We start from the raw sequence: 6066 nt of genomic DNA on the forward strand, positions 1-6066 counted from the left end.
GTGGCCAGTGCTTGTCCTGCCGGGTTCACTGAACTTGAGCCGTGCTTGGTTGCTTACTGAGGCGGTCCCTTGCCCCAAGGGCTCTGGCAGTGGGGCGGACCCCATGCAAACTTTACTAAGCACGGCGCTGGTGCGGCAGGCCAGGGCCCTCAGGGGTCTCTTCACCCGAGGTAGTAGTGCTCAACTGGAGTTCCCTACCCTCAGCTTGCCTGGTCCTAACCAGCAGGTGATTGAGGGAACTGACAGGTTGAGGGTGTCTCACTTTAAGCCTTGGGCCCATCTCATTCTCACTCAGGTGCTCCAAGTTCCTGCTCTCCTTTCCCTGCCTGTGACACCAGCTGCTGCACTCCACACACCACCCTTCCTGGTTCATGCTCATCTCTGGAGAGGTGGCTGAGATGCTAATATTATAGGGAAATGAACCAGGGAGATTTCCTCTGCCACCTGAAGCCAACATTCATGAAGGGTTGGAGCTCAGGCAGTCAAGAAAAGTGTCTTTTTCCAATCCTGAGAGAGACAAACAAAACAGCAAATCATTCTTCTCTCTGGCTCTGTCTCTATCTGTCTCTCTGTCTCTCTCTCTCTCTCTGCTCTCTCTCTCTCTCTCTCTCTCTCTCTCTCTCACACACACACACACACACACACACACACACACACACACACACACACACACACACACCACAACACAGACAGACAGAGATCTGCTCTTGCTTGATAGATGTGTGAGAAAAAAATTGTTGGTTCGTGTTGAATGCCATTTATGTTGAATTCTGGCCAGTATTTCTTTAAGCATCAAATTCATTTTCCATTTACTCCAGGGTTTGTTTAACAGACTGGTAAGGCACAGTGATTTGTGTCTTTTCTTCCTGAAGGCCCTTGAATGTTCTACCCTTATGTTAACTTCCACATCTAGTAACCTTATACTAATCCACACCTAGTAATCTTATAGTAATAAAGATGTTGTTATGTAGTTAATTGGTAGGCGGTGTCTGTATGTAAAGAGCTTTGTAGGTAACTTTTCTGTTGCTCTTTGCTGTCATCCACATTTTTACTAATACATACAGACATTGAGAGACTTTGTGAGAGGACATGAGGGAGATGGGTTTCTCTGATTTAGTTTCCATTAAGATACTTCCCAAACAATAACTTTCATATACAGCATATGTATTTAATAAAGATCTGTTAAGTATCTATTGTGCAAGAGACGCTTTTCAAAAGCAGGTGAATATCACCTCATGGGACAGCCGTCATCTAGAAGAAATTCAGATCATAAATAAATAGAATATGCCCTTGTCAGATGATGTTAAAGAACTTAAGAGAAAATGCAGGGAGAAGGCAGAGCCAGAAATGGGTTTCAATATGACTAGATGTCTTCTATACTTTTCAAATATATTTTATGCATGCGAGTGTGTGTGTGTGTTTGTGTGTGTGTGTGTGTGTGTGTGTGTGTGTGTGTGTGTGTGTGTGTATACCTGGTTGTGAGCATTGTTCGCATGCACAGTCTAGAGGAGGAGTTCGGGTGTCCTGCTCTATCATTATCCTGCTTAGTGCTTTGAGATGGTGTCTGAACTTGAAGCTAGGTTGGCATGCCAGCACCAATATTTCTTCTGCAGCTCTCAAGGCTTTGGTTTAGACGCACATATGTAGTCAGATGTGCTTTTTATGGAGATTTAAACTCCGGTTTCTGTTTGCCCAGCAAACACCCATATACACTGACCTAGTTCCCTTAAGGCTGATTGTATATGACTTCTTTTTTTCTGAATTTGCTCCTTTTTTATTTATTTTTATTATTCATTTTAATTTTTTTGGGTATTTTTATTTACATTTCTCTTTTTCTTTTCTTTTCTATTTTTTTAAAATGTATTTACTTTCAAATGTTATTCCCTTTCGTGGTTTCCTATCCATAACCCCCATCCCATTCACCCTCCCAGTTCTTTTATAATTTTTTTTCCTCCCCCAACATCTCCCTTTCCTGCCTCCCTGCCCTGAAATTCCACTACAGTTAGAGGTACAGACTTGGCAGGACAAAGGGTTTCTCCTCCCATTGGTACCCAACAAGGCCATGTTCTGCTACATGAAGCTGGAGCCATGGGTCTGTTCATGTGTACTCTGTGGGTAGTGGATTCGTCCCTAGGAGCTCTGGTTGATTAGAATTGTTGTTCTTTTGGGCTTTTTGTTTTATGATGGAACATCTTTTGGGTATATGGCCAGGACAGGTATAGCAGGGTCCTCAGACAGTCCAATTTTCAATTTTCTGAAGAACCTCCAGAGGGATTTCCAGAGAGGTTGTACCAGTTTGCAATCCACCAAACAATGGAGGAGTGTTCCTCTTTCCCCACATCCTCGCGACCATCTTCTGTCACCTGAGTTTTTATCTTAGTCATTCTGACTGGTATGAGATGGATTCTCAGGGTTGTTTCAATTTGCATTCTCTGAATGACTCCAGATGTATGCTCAACATTTCTTTAGGTGTTTCTCCGACATTCGATATACCTCAGCTGAGAATTCTTTGTTTAGCTCTGTACCCCGTTTTTTTCATAGGTTTATCTGACTCACTGGAGTCTAACTTCTTCAATTCTTTGTATATTTTGGATATTAGCCCTCTATCAGATGTAGGATTGTTAAAGATCTTTTCCCAATCTGTTGGTTAAAGTCACACCATGGCATTATATATTATTTGGGACTAATATGAAGGGTATCATTTCCCTAATTTCTTTCTCAGCCTGTTTATCCTTTGAATAGAGGATGGCTACTGATTTGTTTGAGTTAATTTTATATCGAGCCACTTTGCTCTTTGTCAGGCTTAGTAGTTCTCTGGTTCAACTTCTGTGGTCACTTAAGTATTCTATCATATCATCTGCGAATAGTGATATTTTGACTTCTTCCTTTCCACTTTGTATCTCTTTGACCTTCATTTGTTGTCTGATTACTCTGGCTAAGACTTCAAGAACTATATTCAATAAGCAGCAAGAAATTGGGCAACTTTGTCTACTCCCTGATTTTAATGGGACTGTTTCATTTTTCTATCCATGTAGTTTGATGTTGGCTACTGTTTGCTGTATATTGCTTTTACTATGTTTAGGTACCGACCTTTATACCAGGACTTTTATTATGAAGGGGTGTTGAATTTTGTCCATTGCTTTCTCAGCATCTAATGAAATGATCATGTGGTTTTTATCTTTGAGGTTTTTTTTTTATAAAGTGAATTCTGTTAATGGACTTCCATATATTGAACCATCCCTCTCTTCCTGGGGTGAAGTCTACTTGATCATGACGGTTGTTCATTTTTATGTATTCTTTGATCCTGTTGCGAAAATTTTATTGAGTATTTTTGCATTGATATTCAAAAGGGAATTTGTTGGGTCTTTCTGTGGTTTCAGTATAAGTAATTGTGACTTCATAGAAGGCATTTGGTAGTGCTTTCTCCATTTCTATTTTGTAGAATGGTTTGGAGAGCATTGGTATGAGGTCTTCTATTAAGGTCTGATAGAATTCTGCATTAAACCCATCTTGTGGTGGGCTATTTTTGATTCGCAGACTTTTAATAACTGGTTCTAATTCTTTAGGAGTTATGAGGCAATTTCAGTGGTTTATCTGTTCCTTGTTTATCTTTGGTACTTGGTATTTGTCTAGAAAACTGTCCATTTCCTCCAGATTTTTAAGTTTTGTTAAATTTGGCCTTTCTTAATAGGACCTGATGATTTTTTTCATTTCCTCAGATTCTGTTGTTATGTCTCCTCTTTTATTTCTGATTTTGTTTATTTGGACACACTCTCTGTGCCCTCAGGTTAGTCTGTCTAAGGGTTTATCTATCTTATTGATTTTCTCAGAGAACCAGCTCTTGGTTTTGTTGGTTCTTTGTATAGACATTTTTGTTTCTACTTGGTTGATTTCAGCCCTGAGAATGATTATATCCTACCTTCTACTGCTCTTGTTTGCAGTTGCCTTGTTTTGATCTGGAGATTTTAGGTTTGCTGTCAAGCTGCTGATTTGCGCTCTCTCCTGTTGTTTGCTTTTTTCAGGCAGTCACACCGATGAGATTTCCTCTTCACACAGCTTCCATTGTGTCCCATCAGTTTGGGAATGTTGTAACATCATTTTCATTAAACTCTAAGGAGTGTTCTAATTTCTTTCTTTATTCCTTCCTTGTCTAAGGTATATGTGTGTAGAACATTGTTCAACTTCCATGTATATGTGGGTGTTCTTTCATTATTGTTGTTATTGAAGATCAGCCTTAGTCTGTGGAATATGATGGATTGCATGCGATTATTTCTATCTTCCTGTATCTGTTGAGGTGTGTTTTATGACCCGTCATATGGTCAGTTTTTGAGAAGATACCATGAGGTGCTGAAAAGAAGGTGACTCTGGAGTCTGACTCCTTGGTCCCTGGTTTCCAACAGGGCTCCTGTCAGGACTGTGGCCCTGTCTGTAGCAGACCTCCTGTGAGGGCCTTCCAACTGGAGGATATTCAAAGGGGCAGAGAAGCTGCTGATATGTTGCCCAGGCTGCAGTAGATCTCCTGGGAGGCCTTCAGACTGTGGCATCTTCAGAGGAACATTCAAAATGTGTCCTCTGTGAAGCTGTTCTGGGGACACAGATGGAGGGGGGTGACAATGGACTGTGGTTTCTCTTTCCTTGAGGGCAGCCACAGGACAGGGAGGCCTTTTATTGTTTTTGGCAACTGCCCTGCATGTCACAGAGACCCTGGGAGGCCTCCAGATTGTGGTGTCAATTTCCCAGTTGCCCTGTATAAAGAGGACCTCTTGGAATGCCCTCAACTGTGGTGTCCTGTGTGCATTACATCTCCTGGGATGTCTCAAATTGTGTTGTCAGATGCCCTGGGTGTAGCAGATTTCCTGGGATGCCTCAGCATGCGGTATCAAATGTTCTGAGTGCAGTACTTCTTCCGATACACTTCAGGATATTATGCCTAATGTTCAGAGTGCAGTGGATCCTCTGTTAAGCCTCAAGATATAGTATCTTCCAGGAAGCAGACTAGCTAGCAGTCTGTCCCTGCAGAAAGGTAGAGGCAGAAAGTCTGTCTGACATTTTCTTCAGTGAAAGTCACTGCTGGTTTATCACACTCTGTAGGACTAAATTCCTCATGTGAAAAAGGCTTTATTTCAAGGGTGAGGTTACCACTTCCACTGGTGTGGTCAAACCGTGAGAATCTGAAGATTCAAAATTCTCATCTTCAACAGGGTCCTTCCACACACCCCATTTCAAGTGATAGGATCCCATTCTTTGTCAGTTAATGTCTTTACTGTAACTGCTGAAGCTTGAATTTTCACTCTAATTCAGCCAAACTAAAGAGGGCTGAAGTTTGATGTTCTGCAACTCAAGATCTATGACTGCTAGAGAAAACTTCTCTCCAAGGACACACTTAGTAAATTTTACACTGTTTACTTGCATCTGGAGCCATTTAATTTTATCATACACCTCATTCGTTTCCTTCATCCATTTGTCCAGAGGTACTAAGAGCATCAAGCCAGCAAAATCATTTCATGATTTTTCCCCAACTTGTAGAAAATTTTGTATACCTAATCACCAAAGTCATGAAGATAATCAAAGGCATTGGCTTCTTTAAGTTTGAAAGACAGTATCAACCACAGATCTTCAATATTTTCCGACCCCCAGAAGACAGAGTATGTGTGGAGGTTTCAGTAGTTGAAGGAGCTGGTGAATTGTTAAACCAACTCCACATTCTTAAAAGTCTCATATTTACACTTCTGCTCCTCTAGAACCATTCCAGGTACCAACTTATGTATTGGTCAGAGTTCTCTAGACTCACAGAATTTATACGGAGTGTCTGTATAGTAAGGGAACTTGTTGATGACATACAGTCTGTAGTCCAACTCCCCAACCATGGTCAGCAGCAGCTGTGAATGTTGTCCAAGGATATAGCAGTGTCTTAGTCCCACAAGACAGGCAGGCTAAGAAGAGAGAACCTTCCTTATTCCAAAGTCCTTATGTAGGTCTCCAGCAGAAGGTGTCTGGAACTTGCTTTGTCCCAGATGACCTTGAACTCTGAGATTGCCTCGCCTTAGTCTCCTGGAATTCATAGGC

Source organism: Rattus norvegicus, chromosome 17 (genome assembly GCF_036323735.1).
Source record: "Rattus norvegicus strain BN/NHsdMcwi chromosome 17, GRCr8, whole genome shotgun sequence".
Classification (NCBI taxonomy): Eukaryota; Metazoa; Chordata; class Mammalia; order Rodentia; family Muridae; genus Rattus; species Rattus norvegicus.